Source organism: Phoca vitulina, unplaced genomic scaffold (genome assembly GCF_004348235.1).
Source record: "Phoca vitulina isolate PV1807 unplaced genomic scaffold, GSC_HSeal_1.0 scaffold3, whole genome shotgun sequence".
In the NCBI taxonomy this organism is placed as follows: Eukaryota; Metazoa; Chordata; class Mammalia; order Carnivora; family Phocidae; genus Phoca; species Phoca vitulina.
Genome location: NW_022589706.1, coordinates 38,809,206 through 38,824,686, shown reverse-complemented (window position 1 = coordinate 38,824,686; position 15,481 = coordinate 38,809,206). Strand labels below are relative to the sequence as shown.

The window sequence follows — 15,481 nt, the reverse complement described above, 5'->3', positions numbered from 1 at the left end:
CTGTTTTCAGATGCTAGTTTTGTGTCCCCTTTTTTTAGGAGTCATAGTTGTATAAAATTTTACTTTTTAACCACAAAGTTGTGATAATTGGAGAATATGAACACCCCATTAAAGTGATGATAGACTTGATTGTCCAGGTAGTTTGCTTTTCAGACTGGGAAACTTTTTTCTCTTAAGGAAATCAGACATGCACCTCAATGAAATGTCAATTTGTAAATATAGTTCTTATGAAAAATTAAAATAAAATTGAGAAGCAGTGTTCTATTGGTGCAGTAAATAAAAACTTTTTATGATTTATGGATGGCTGTAAAAATTGTATTAAGATTTCTTTTTTCTGCTAGCGTAACCTTTTTAATTAGGTTAAAATTGAAAAAGGGCTTTGTTAGAGTGGATGTAATTTTGAGGGGAGGGTACTGAAACTCCCTCTGGTGGCTAATATTGTATAATCAAAGTATTGAACGTTGAGTAGTGGGTGACAGTTGCTATGGGCATTTTTGTTATGTTACCAGTATTCCTTTTTATTTTGTAGGATAGGATAATTGCATTATTTCTGTTTGATCTGTAGGTCTATAGTAGCCAAGTTTCTGCAAAATGACATTTATTTTTCATTTGAATTCCATTGGGTTTATTAATCCTTTTTGAAAAAAATAGAATCCCATTTTAGCATTTTAGTTAATACGATTTTTAAAATTACAGAAGTAAATTGATGCTCATGAAAGATGAAAACAATAAAATATGTATATAAATGAAAACCTCCTTTCCACACTTAAACTTTTATTTCACATCCCTCCCCAGAGATAACTGCTGTTAACACTGTTGTTTAACTTTCTAGATCTTTTTCTGTGCATTTACAAACATAGACTTTTTAATATTGAAAATTGAATTGTCTCTTCTGTCAGTTTGCCTCTACTATGGGGCTCTGTTACTACTCACGGGACAGGAAAACAACTTGGAGTATGTCAGCAAGTTTAATATATGGTATACTCCTTAGAACATACTCATCTTTTCACTTGTTAGGGGCCAGTCAGCTTGGGGTACATTTACAATTTTCAGTTAGATCGTACTGGTGTGAGATTTATCTGGTTGTAGAATGTATTCAGGTGAAAGAGTTGGATTCCTTGGGTTTTATAGGATTCTTTAGAGTCCCCATTCTAGGGTTTTCTTTGGGTTTTGACCTGGTCTTGCAGACCGCTAGAAACTCCCTAGATTACATCAACCTCTCCAGGTCCTCTGAAGGCTGACTCTGTCCTTAACTAAGAGACGCTGATTGACTTAGATGGAATCTAGCCTTTGAAGGGGAAAGGAAGAGAAAAGGCCTTTTTGTCTGGTTTGTGCTTACTTGACAGCAGACAAGGAGTATGCACACCTTCACCCACCTCCTCTCTCCCCCTGCAAGAGAACACTACCTTTCCAATAATTCTTTTCAGGTGATAGAATGTGCAGAAAGTTCAGAGGATCAATCAAGACTAAATCTTTACTATTTAGTCTTTACTAAGTTATGTGAGATACATAGAAAGATGCAGTATGACTGACCCTGCTTTCTATGGGTCTGAAATCTAGTGTAGTTAAAAGAGCACGTATGTAATGATTATAACACAGGATAGGAAATGATAGATTCCAGGAGAAAAACATATATAAGGTTTATAAGGGTGAGACTGTTTCCAGCTTTTTATTTTTACAGGCATGGCGTTTGGAGGAAGAGTTTATATCTCAACCTTTTAAATAGTTAAGAAAGGATAGAACAAATTTAGAAAGCTCAAATCTTAGCTTTTAACGAGTAAGTAGGAGTTAAGTTGTATCATTATACCAGACATTTATAAGACTAACTGATAGTTGCTTTTTTTGTTTGTTTTTAGAACAGTCTACAGGAAAGAGCCATTTGATGTTTAATTTGATAATTATAATACAACGTCTCTTAGATTTCAGGATTGTTAGAAATATTAGGAAATTTAATTCTCTCAGTTAACTGTTATCTATCATCTAGTATGTCAGGCAGTGTTAGTATTAAGAGTCAATTGCTTGTTTCCTTTTCTCAAAGCGCATATTTAATGTACCCTCTCGCCCACTTTTTACTTCTAGTGCTGTCAATTAAAATATGTTTGCTGCAAATATTTTAAACTATGAAAGCAAACAACATTGTAGAAAATTGAAGTTCCATGTTACAGAAAAATTACCTTTTATTGTTTTGTGTCTGTTTCCTTCCAGTTCTTTGCAGATGCATAAATTTTTTTATGTGTCGTTTCTTATAGACACTGTACTAATAAAGATTGCATTTTCCCTTTACCAAGTCTAAAATTCTAGATGGAGTTGTATGACTTACTTAATAAAATGTCAGAGCAATTTATTTCCTACTAATTAACTATAATTATTATGGCATATTTATAGGTTGCTTTACAACCACTTGTTAGTCATTTATATAGCTCTGTTAGTGTAACTTCTGTGAATTAGGATTCCTGTTTTTCTCCATGTTTTTGGTTATGCAAACTCTAAAGTACCTAAACCCATCCTCTTTACTGTCGACTCTTTTTGTTACCTGTTTTAGGTGTGTATTTCACAAAGATGTAATTCTGCTTATTATTTTAAGTCTTAGAAATCAGCAAAAAGAAATCACTTTTAAAAAAAATAAATTTTTGTGACTTGCTTTTGACTTATATTGCTTAGGATGTGACTTACATTTATTTTATTTAATTTCTACAATTATGAGGTCAAATAGTAAGAAATTCCCATCTTTTTTCAGAGTTCACATTTAATCAGGTACTTTAATTTTTAATTCTCACCCAGAGTAGTGGAAAACAAGAATACAGGTTGGTTCATGTTAAGAGGTTTTGTATTTAAAAACAAAACAAAATAAACCACAGATGGGGGCTTTACTAGTAAGGGTTAAGCCATATCTCTAGTTAAGAATTTGTTATTTGTATTAAAATACGGCTTTAATGTAAATAGTGTCTTTGTCTTTTTCTTAATCTCTTTCCCCAGTTATAAAAATAGCACATCCCTAACGTAGAAAATTTGGGAGACATGAAAAAGCATGAATTAAAATTTTAACATATCACTGGAAATCCCACTACAAAGAGGTGCCATTGTTAACCTGGAATATCTTCTTCCTGCATTTTGTTTAGCCATTATATAAATATATATGTACTTAAAGACATATGGTATTTACAAAATGGGCTCATAATGCATCTACTGTAGTACAAATTATTCTGTTCACTTAACAATGAATCCTGAACATTTTTATGTCAGTATTTTTCTACAACATGATTATTTTTAATGGGTGTGGAGTACTCTCATCTATGTGTAGTAATTTACTAACTGATCTTTTTCAGTTGGACACTTAATCAATTTTTAAAACGGTGTCACTTTTGAATTAGAATTTAAGTAGTCATGTGGATTTAGGTATGTCATGTGTAAATGGGACTCTACAAAAATCAGGAATAGCAAGCTTTCTTTACTTCTATTTTCTAATAATAAAAATGAGATTTTTTTTCTCCTTTAAAAAAAAAGAATTTCAGTAGATTGATACTGAATTTGTATTATCCAGATTAAACCGAACTTTTGTGCTTTTTGTTGGAAAAATATACCATAAGTATATAATTATTTAATAATGATCCATAATAGTGAATCCAAGATTTTTATAATGTTTATTTCTAAAGTATGTTTTACTTTGAATTGTATTAAACTAACTTTGCATTTCATGAGCATAAATCATTTGGATAACAATTTTCTTCTGGATAACAAGCCTTCTAAGTAGGGTGGGGATCTATGAAGCAGTCCATACACACGATTAAAATGAAGTTCAACAGAGAGGTTTTTTTGTTTGCTCCAAAACACTTCCTTAAAAGGAAAATGTAAATACTAAGAAAGACTCCTTCATCACCCAAAAAATTGACATTAGCTTTATATACGATTTCTGTGACATTTTATTCTACTCCTAGGTATCTGGATCTTCTAGTTTAAGTTGGGGAGAAAAACTAAGTTAAATTACTTTCAAGAGAAAATAGATAAGATCTTACAGACAGTTTAATGCAGTAGTTTTTAGTGTGCCTTCTATTGTCTATTTTTGGAAGTTTCTCAGGTTTAATGAATATACTTTAGATAGTGACTGCTTTTTTACTTTTTTCTGTTGTGAAAAGTAGGAAGTTTTTAGATGGTATTGTCTCAGTGATATGACCAGATGGTTAAAATATCTGGTTTGTTTTATTTATTTATTTATTTATTTATTTATTCTAAATAAAGCTTATTTATGGCCTGAAACTTAATAACAAAGAAAGCATACTACTTTAACAAGATCTTAATTACTAACATTGATAGCATGGTGTAGTGATTAAGAGTGCAAGGTTCTAGAGCTAGCTTGCTTGGCATTCACATCCTGGCTTTACTGCTAGGTGGTTGTATGACCTTGGACAAACGTTACTTCAATTTCTCATCTGTAAAAGGAAGATAATACTAGTTTATAATATGATGTGAGGATTAAATGAGACAACACATGCAAATTACTTAGAACAAAGAGCATCCCATAGTGAAGTGGTCAATAAATGTTAGTTGTTTTTCCGGTTTTGTTATTTTCATAGTGTATACCAGACAGGACTCTTACCTTTTTTTCCCCCTCCCAATTTAAATATATTTAAATAAGTTGCTTAGAGTTTTGTTTTTATATAGAAAGTTTGGGAATATTTGATCTTTTTATGTGACTTAGAATAATAAAGTTACTAGAGCATGCTTCCAAGATGCATGGTGTTGTATATTTTTCTTTTGACGTCCTTTGCCAAGTTTTGATTCATGAAACTGGTAACTGGTTTTCTTCTGTGTTGACACTTAAATTTTAGTTGAGGTAATATAAGAAAAAGTTATTTAGGAAACAACCCACAAATTAAAATGAAAAATGTTAGGACTTAAATTTTATTTTACAAGTTTAACATATAGTACAGTGGAAATATCAGATTTTTATTAGAAGCAAGAGAGGTGAGGGAACCATTAGTTAATGGGAAAACCTATTTCCAACTCTTACCTGATAATTTTTGTCTCCATCAGAGATGGTGATGATATGATGTATTTATAATTATAAAGGTGTAAAGGTTTCTTAGTTTCAAGATTAGAGTTCGTTGTGTGAAATAAGTTTATATCGTTTAACTTTTTAGGCTTGATCATGTTCTTTTTCTGTAAGTCTGGTACTTTCTTGGAGCTGATCATTAAAATTTGTAAACTGATTTTTTTTTCCTTTTGAAAAGTGTTGTGGTTTTTATGAAAATGGGTCTTGCTCCTTAGAAAAGAATTAAAGTGCCAGAAACTACAAAGAAAATCTATGATGGAAAAAAATCACCTAAAATCTCAGGAATGAACCCAGTTAAATTTTTTTTTTCAGTATTTTCTGAGGCATTTGTGTGTGTGTGTGTGTGTGTGTGTGTGTGTGTGTGTGTACCTGTTGCAATTTTATGGTAAGTGGGATATGTGCAGTTTTTTAAGCTTTCATGTTTTCTGGATGTCTTTGTGAATACAGATTATATTTATTTTAATCAAGTGTTAGTCTTTTACTTTGAATATTTAGTTCATTTACTTTTTTACTGCTAAGTTTGCTGCTACCATCAACTTTGACTTCTTTGAATCATCTGCTTTCATTCCTTTTTATCCCTTCTGTTTTGCTTTCTTTGGAGTTATTTTTATTGTTTTCTTCCTCCTATTTGTTTGTGAGTTATATATTTTTTTTATTATATCTTTAGTGGTTATTCCAGAGATTATAACAAGTATACTTATAGTACAAATGACTACTTCTATCATTCCCCAATAATGCAGGTTTCTTACATTTTAACTCCTCCAACCTTTTTGCATTATTATTGTTCTGTATTTTTTTGTACATATTTTAAACTGCATAAGGCATTATTAGTATTATTTTAGGCAGCCAATTTTTGTTAATATTTATGCTTTCTAGGTTTCTTCCTTCCTGTCTTTTTGTGTTTCTGAGATCATTTTCCTTCTGTCTGAATAGCTTCCTTTAGTATATATTTTAATACTGGCAATACTACCTACTGACTGATTTTTTTTTTTTTCATTTTTATTTGAGACTGTCTTAATTTCACATTCTTTTTTGAAGAATATTTTTTACTGAATAAGTTGGTAGTTATTTTTTTTTCTTTATTAAAAAAATGTTTTGTTGTCTTCTGGCTTTTTGTTGAAGTCGGCTGCCAGTCCTATTGAAGGTAATTATCACCTTATAGTCTGGTTGAGAATAATGTGTCTTTTATTTTTCTTTGACTACTTTTTTTTTTTTAAAGATTTTTATTTATTTATTTAACAGAGATAGAGAGCACAAGTAGGCAGAGCGGCAGACAGAGGGAGAGGGAGAAGCAGGCTCTCTGCTGAGCAGGGAGCCCGATGCGGGGTTCGATCCCAGGACCCTGGGATCATGACCTGAGCTGAAGGCAGCTGCTTAACTGACTGAGCCATTCAGGCGCCCCTCTTTGACTACTTTTAAGACTTTCTCTTTTGTCTTAGTGTTTTAGCTGTTTGACTATAGTGTGTTGAGGTGTGCTTTGTATAGTATTTTGTTTTATGTTCATAGAGCTTTTGGAATTAATAGTTTGATGCCTTTTAATTTGAGGATGTTCTGTTATTCCTCTTCAAATATTGCTTCTGTTTCCCTCTTTTCAGATTCTAATTTAGACATATTACAAGTCAATGATCATGTTCCACACATCTCTTAAATTTTTTCTCAGTATTTTACTTGGGTATCTTCTATTGACCCTTATTCCATTAGTAAAACTATTTTCTCTTTTGTTGAAACAGATCTATTGTATTCTTAATTTTACGTTGTGATTTTGAGTGCTAGAGCATTAATCCTATTTTATAGATTTTTTAATACTCCAATTCTCCTGAATATATTGATTAGTTACTTAAATGCTTGTCTGTTCTAGTATTTGCATCTTCTACTGGTCTGCTTATATGGTTTGTTTTTCTGTTGGTTATTGGTCATGTTGTTGTATGTAGCTCTTCACATGCTGAGTGTCTTTTTCTTTTTCTTTTTTTTTTTAAAGATTTTATTTATTTATTTGACACAGAGTTCGAGGGAGCAGATAGGCAGAGCAGCAGGCAGAGGGAGAGGGAGAAGCAGGCTCTCTGCTAAGCAGGGAGCCCGATGTGGGGCTCGATCCCAGGACCCTGGGATCATGACCTGAGCTGAAGGCAGATGCTTAACTGACAGAGGCACCCAGGTGTCCCCCGATGCTAAGTTTCTGAAGGAACTTATCCATTTCATCTCTGTTGTAGAATTTATTGGTAAAGTTGTTTATAATCTTAATATCCTTTAAATATCTATAGAATCTATAGTGAATTAAATATATACCATAGAGATTCAGTAGGACTTTAAATCTGTGTCTTCTTTTTCACTTGATCAGTCTAGCTAGAGATTTATTAATTTTATTAAGGTTCTCAAAGAATCTGCTTTTGGTTTAGCCAGTTTTCTCTATTTTGTTGTTGTTTATTTCCTACTTCTGCTCTGAACTTCATTATTTTCTTTCTTTAATTTTGGTTTTAGTCTGTTTTCTTTTTCTAGTTTCTTAGGGTACAAGCTGAGGTCATTGATTGCCTCTCCACCTCCCCCGTGCCCTGTGTGCTATGAACTTCCCTCTAAGTACTGCTTACAAAATTTTATGTATATATATTTTTCCATTTTCATTCAGCTCAAAATAGTCTCTAATTTGCTTTTTGGTGTCATCTTTGACCAATACATTATTTAGAAGTGTGTTAGTTTCTAGATATTTGAGGATTTTCCAGAGGTCTGTTATTTTTAATTTAGTATCATTGTGATTAGAGAACATACTTTATGTGACTTGGATCCTTTTAATTATATTGAGATTTGTTTTATGGCCCAGAATATGGTCTATCTTGGTAAATGTTATATGTACATTTGAAAAAGAATATATTTTCTGTTGTTATTGGCTGATGTTATGTAAATGGCAATTAGATCAAGTTGGTTGATTGTTTTATAATCTTTTATTGAATACCAGATGTTATGATTAAAAACAAAATAAAGTAAGCATTACTGAGTATGTTTTGCCAGACAGGGTCCCCTTTTTCTTCTAGGCAGGTAGAATGGGGAGCCAATCATCTTAATTTATATGGAGGCTAGATTGCTATTTTAGTAGTTTGATGATACTCTTCCTCTTATTTGCCTTATTTGTACAGTATGGTCTTCCAGGACTTTCACTTCAGAGTCTGATGGTCTTTGTCCTCTTAGAAGTGCCAAAGATGGGAAATTTCACTTTGCTTTTCAAAGTTTTTCAGTTTTTTCAGTTAACTATTTAGCCTTCTTACCCTACACAGTTTTAAAATTAAGCAGATGTCCTTGTGGAGATAGTAGCCTTGATCTTGAAGTCCCTGCAGTCTTCCAGTTTTATTACTCCAGCCCAGTGTGAACACGAAAAGCTCTTTTGAGTTCTTGATTCTTTAGCATCAATGTTTTGCACAGGACAAGTCTGTTTTCAGCCTCCAGCCCATGCTCATAATCAGGAAATATACCCAGTGACAACTGCAGATCATCTAAACACTTTTAAAAGATTCTTTCTTCCCTAGAATTTTAGACTGTCTTGTTCTCTCTCTTTCCACATCTTTCTGCAGAATAGGATTTTTGTAGCTTTTCTAGTTGTTCTTGGCAAGAATATTAGCCTACTGTAAGCTACTCTATTTTACCTGGATGTGGACTTCTTATTTTTAAAGCTACACACAATACTTAATTTCCATGAGCAATTTTGTGTTATTTTATTGTATATTAGGTAGTTGGATTTTAGTTTTTGACCTAGCTTACTTCTTAAAGCTCGGATTTATTTATATGTGGTAAAGTTTACTCAATATAAGTATACGTATTACTGAATTTTGACAGCTGCGTTCTTGTATCCACCACCACAATCAAGATACCGAAAATTCCCGTCACCCTGAAAAATTCTCTCCCCACTGGCAACCACTAATCTGTTTTCTATTAACACACTCTTGCCTTTTCTGCAAACGTAATATAAAAGAAGTCATACTTTATGTTGTCTTCTGGGTCTGGCTTGCATTTAGCATAATGCTTTTGATACTTCTCTTGTCAATAGTTTGTTTCTTTTTATGGCTGAATACTATTTCATTGTATGGAATATGACATAATTTGTTTATAACTGTCAGTTGGTGGATGTTTGGATTGCTTCCAACTTTTGTCCTTGAACAAAACTGCTAAACATTTTTGGACATGGTTTTTCACCTGGGCAAACATCTAGGAATGGAATTGCTGGGTTGTATGTTTAACTTTACAAGATACCATCAAACTGTTTCCTCAAGTGGGAAACTATATCTTCCTCAGAAATAGGAGATTCTGTTGCTCTACATTTTTGTCAACACTTGGTATTGTCACTGTTTTGAATTTTAGCCATTCTAGTGATTGTGTAATGGTATATCTCATTGTGGTTTCAATTTACATTTTTCTAATAGCTAATGATAGTGAGCATGTTTTCATGTGCTTATTGGTCATTCCTGTGTTTTCTTTTGTGAAATGTCTGGTCAAATCTTTTGCCCATTTAGAAAAATAGGTTGCTTATTGAAACATAAAAGCTTCTTTTTCTCTAGTATATTTTGATATGAAGTTCTTATCAGATGTTAGAATTGTGAAAGTTACCTCCCAACCTGTGCCTTCCTTTATTTTCTTGATGGTGCCTTTGAAAAGTTTTATTTATTTATTTATTTATTTTTAAATTTTTTTAAAGATTTATTTATTCGACAGAGAGAGACACAGCGAGAGAGGGAACACAAGCAGGGGGAGTGGGAGACGGATAAGCAGGCTTCCCGCTGAGCAGGGAGCCCGATGTGGGGCTCGATCCAGGACCCTGGGATCATGACCTGAGCTGAAGGCACATGCTTAATGACTGAGCCACCCAGGTGCCCCTTTGAGAAGTTTTAAATTTTGATGAAATATAATTTATCAATTCTTTTATGCTTCAAATTTTATGTTCAAAGAAATACTTATCTACCTCAAAGATTTTTCTCATGTTTTCTTATAGAAGTTTTATAGTTTTAGCTTTTGTGTTTAAGTCTGATTCATTTCAAGTTATTTTTTTATAGTATGAAGAAAGGGTTGAGATTCTTTAAAGAAAATTTTCCCCCCACATAGGGAAGTTGTTCTAACACCATTTGTTGAGAAAAGATCATCCTTTTTTCTGCTGAATTACCTTTCTGCTTTTGTCAAAAATCAACTAACCATTTTGTGTGGGTCTTTATGAAATCTGTCTTATGTAGGGATCTATATGTCTATCCTTATATCGGTATCTTAATGTCTTGATGATTGTAGCTTTAAGTCTAGTAATGGAAGTTCTCTAGCACTGTGCTTCTTTTTCAAAATTGTTTTTGTTTAGATTCCTTTCATTTCATATGAACTTTAAGATTAACTTGGCCACTCATATAAAAATGGCTACTGGGATTGTGATTGGTTATATTGACTCTATGGATCATTTTAGAAATGATATCTTAATACCAAGTCTTTTGATCCACAAACACAGTATAACCTCTCCATTCATTTAGGCCTGTAATTTCTCTCAGCATTGCTTTTATAGTTTTTAATATACTTTTAGTAGTGGACTTTATCTTTTTCATTCAGCAATCATTTATTGAGCATCTGTTGTGTGCCAGGTACTGTTCTAGTTGCTGGTGTTATAGCAGTGAACAAAGTAGGCAAAAAGCCCTGCCTTTGGGGAGCTTATATTCCAACTGGAGGAAGCTAAATGAGAAACCATTAAGTATGTTAGATGGTCATTAGTACTATTGGAGAAAAACCCATCAGGCTGTAGGGGGTCGTAGTATATGAATGTGAGGGGGGTAGGCAGGGTTTACAATTTTAAATTGGGTGAACAGAGAAGTCTTTAGTGAGAAGTCAGTATTTGAGCAGACCTTAGTCTGCTACATACATGAATAATGAAACAACTATCAATTTCAGAAGGAGAAGGGGAAAGAATGTGGGAGCTTGAGTAAGTGTGCCAAGTATGCTAATTACTGCCTATGAAATAACTAGAAGTCAATAGCATTTAAAATCAGTAAGTGTAGTAATAGAAGTATACCTAACAGTAGAAAGGTAAACAGTAAGAAAGCTAATGTGTTTGGTTGAAATATAGTGATGAGAAAGGGAGGAGGAAAAATAAACACATTGAATCATAGCTTGTAGTAGAGAACTAAAAGGTAACATATAAAGAAATAGAGGACTAAGTTCATTATATATGGATAGGATTATAAAGATGTCCATTAGTACAGTAATAAAAATCTTATTAAAAGTAACAGAAAACTGTTCTGTAAAATACAAAGAGGATGGAATTAAGCAATACAAAGATGAGTACTCTAATTGTAACATTTCATTTTATAATGAAGTACCAAATATCTGTACAAAAATAATTAAAAAATTAATAATCAGAAGGCAAAAAGCACACTAGAGTTTTATTCACAAAAACCATAACTGGTAGAAGACCATAGTGTGTGAAATGAACAAAACCTTAAGGCAATAGAACACCTCAGTACCACAATTAATAAGCAAAATTTGTAGGTTAAGCTGAATTCTACCTTGAAAATAGGCACCATACCTTCTCAAGCACCTATAGAACATATACAAAAATTGATTCTAATACTAGATTGTAAAGAAAACTTTAATACATGCCAGAAGATAGGAGTAATACAGAGCTGTCCACCTAATGTGGTAGCTACTAGCTACATCTAGCAATTTAATTAACATGAAATAAAAATTAAATTCAGCTCTTAGTCTCACACGCCTCAATAGGATCGATTGACTTTGGAATGAGGAGAAAAGAATGCAGATTGAAGGTAATGTAAGTGAACTAAATCATTCACTTGCATGGCAGGGAGTCAGTAGACATAATTTGATAATAAAGACAAGGATATGTTACCTATAATTATGGAGATAAATATAAAAAGTGAAATACAAAGTGATTGTTTCTAGGCAGCAGGACTGCAGGTAAGGGACAGATAGGCTGGCTGCCTTTCCATTATAAGCCTTTTTGTCCTATTTTCTTTTTAAACCATGTATATGTATTATATCAATCATATGTAAGTTTTGAGAAATTGGTAGGATAAATAAAAGCACTCTAGAAACTGTCTTGTACAATAGTTTTTTATCCATTAAACAATAAATATGATTTCATTCCTTTGTATAAAGTGAAAAATACTCTAGTTCTCTTAAGATTTGATTACAGATAATTTACACTGAAAGTACAATTTTTTTTTTTCAGGTACCAGTAGCCTAGTCGTCTCTTCTACTTATGAGGATAGCAAGTAGTTCTCTGTGATGGGCATATACAGCTTATCTTTACATGACAAGAATACTTAATTTTGATTTCAGTAGTCAATAAAAGATTGGGAGCACCTTAAGATTTTTAATTTAAATAAATACCTTTCAAACAATAAAAGCACACTTAAATGGATTAGGAAATAAAAATCAAAACATGTACTCATAGCCTCTAAAGATTTATGATATATTTCAAAGGCATTTTTCTCTTGGAATTTCTAGGGAATATTTTAAATATAAGGAATGACATCTTTAATAAGGACACAGGACAAATAATTATGAAATTTTTAGAATTTGTAAAATGAAGGTACTGGTTATTATTTAAGGTACCACTTTGTATAATTTATTCACAACTGCTGTAGTTATTCTATTTTTTCAAGATATATTATTACATCTTTTTATGAAGTCACTACAGGAGAGGAAATATAGGTAAGGGTTAGGGTGAAAAATAAAAGAAGTTTTGCCCTGTAATCTGAGAATATTACTAGAAAACACATAGGCAGACTATATCAAGACAGTGTCACTTGTTGAATGGGTACAGTATTTGTTTCCCAATTTCCCAGATAGACTGGCTAAGCCAGTTTTTACAGTTTGACAGTCTGAAATTATCAATATATTGTAGTTTGACAATTCAAGTAAGCTTTACACTTAAATAAGAAAATTAAACATATGGGGATTAAATATAAACACTTAGCTTAGAGAAACAGTATTACCCAACAAATTCTCAAAAAGAAAATTCAAAAAAGAAATAGAAACCATTAAAATAAACAAATTCTAGAGTTGAAGAATACAGTGATTGAACTGAAGATTTCAATAGATTCAACAGTAGATTCAGCCAAGCAGAAGAAAGATGATGACAGGTCACTTGATAGAGCAAAAGTAAAGGGGAATGAAAATGAGTGAAGAAAGCCTGTGGAATGATGAGATACTATTAAACTATTCATTATTGAAGTCTTGGAGGAAGAGAGGAAGAAAGGAGCTGAATGCTAATTTTTAAAGAAATAATGGCTAAGAACTTCCCAAAACTAGGGAGAGATTTGGCCATCCAAGTTCATGAAGCTAATAGGTCCCCCAAAATTTCAAACCAAGAATCATCTTCTCCAAGACATTATAAGACTGTTAAAGTCAAACATAAAAGTTTAGAAGCATCAAGGGGGAAAAAAAAATTGCTTCCATGTAAGGGAGCCCCCAGAAGGCTGTCAGCAGATTTCTCAGCAGAAACTTTGCAGACGAGAACAAAGTGGGATGATCTATTCAAAGTGCCAAAAGGAAAAACCTGCCAACCAAGAAAACTACCTAGCAAAATTGTTCAAGATTGAAGGAGAGCTAAAGACTTTCCCAAACAGACAAAAAGTTGAGGGTGTCACCACTAGACCTGACCTGCAAGAAATGCTGAGAGGAGTTCTTCAAGCTGAAATGAAAGGATGCTACTTAGTAATGTAAAAACTTAGAGAATTACAGAACATGTTGGTAAAGTAAGTATATAATCAAATTCAGTATTCTTACAATAAAATATGTGTTAATCACTAAACTAGTATAAAGGTTTAGAGGGCAAAATTAAAAATTATAGCTGCAGCAATTTATATGGACACATAAAAAGTAAATTCAACATCAAAAATAAAATATGGGAGGGGGCATGAAAGAATGGGTTTTTTGTATGTGACCGAAATTGTTAGCTTAAAATAGACTGTTATGCCTATAAGATGTTTTATGTAAGCCTTGTGGCAACCACAAAGCAAAACTTGCAGTACATTCACAGAAGCTAAAGAAGGGATTCAAAACATACCACTACAGAAAATCAGTTCACAAAGACAGCAGAAGAGGAAGAAAGGAATGAGGGGACTACACGAAACAGCCAGAAAACAATAAAATGGCATTAGTAAGTTCTTACCTGTCAGTAATTTAATACAAATGGATTAAATTTCCAAATCAAAAGGCATAGAGTGGCTGACTGGATTAAAAAACAAGACCCAACTATAGGCTGCCTACGAGAGACTCGTTTTGGCATTAGGGAGACATGTAGGCTCAAATTGAAGGGATGGAAAAAGATAATCTATGCAAATGGAAACCAAAGAAAGCAGGGGTAGCTATACTTATATCAGGCAAAATAGATTTTAAGTAAAAAACTGTATCGAGACAAAGTCATAAAATGAAAAAGGGGTTGATTCATTAAGAGGATATCACAATTATATATGTACTCAGCATTTGAGCATCTAAACATATTAAGAAAATAACAGATAATCAAGAGAGAAATAGCAATCCAATAATCGTAGGGGACTTCGATACCCCACTTTCAACAGTGGCTAGATCATCTTGACACAAAATAAGGAAACACTGGACATGAAATATACCTTACACGTAGAACAGAACATTCCACCCAACAGCAGCAGGATACACATTTTTCTCAAGTGTACATGGAACACTTTTTTTTTTTTTTTTTTTAAATATTTTATTTATTTGAGAGAGAGAGAATGAGAGAGAGCGAGTACATGAGAGGGGGGAGGGTCAGAGGGAGAAGCAGACTCCCTGCCGAGCAGGGAGCCCGATGCGGGACTCGATCCAGGGACTCCAGGATCATGACCTGAGCCGAAGGCAGTCGCTTAACCAACTGAGCCACCCAGGCGCCCCATGGAACACTCTTTAGAGCATATCTTAAGTCACAAAATAAGCCTTAGCAAATGTAGGAAGATTAATTTCATATCAAGTATCTTTTCCAACCACGGTGGAATAAAATCAGAAACAACAGGAGGAAAACTGGAAAATTCACAGTTGTGTGGAAATAACACCCACCTGAACAATCAATGGGTTAAAGAAAGTAAAAGAGAAATCAAAATACAGTTGATCCTTGAACAACACAGGGTCGAAAATCCCGCATAGTCCAAAATCCAGGTATAACTTTTGGCTTCCTAAAAACATTACTAATAGCCTACTGTTGACCAAAAAGAAACCTTCCGGTCAACATAAGCAGTTGATTAAAACATATTTTGTCGTAGCAGTCACGGTTTTGTAATACAGCTTGAAATCAGGCAGCATGATGCCCCCAGCTTTGTTTTTCCTTTTCAACATTTCCTTGGTGATTTGGGGTCTTTTCTGATTCCATACAAATTTTAGGATTGTTTGTTCCAGCACTTGGAAAAATGTCATTGGAATTTTGATCGGGATGGCTTTGAAGGTATA

General features: G+C 33.1%; 1 protein-coding gene across 12 annotated transcripts in view; it reads left to right on the top strand.

The window, feature by feature from the left end:
* The window catches only part of CLOCK (clock circadian regulator), a 142,457-nt gene that overhangs the window by 2,433 nt on the left and 124,543 nt on the right, over window positions 1-15,481 (top strand). The window lies entirely within an intron of this gene.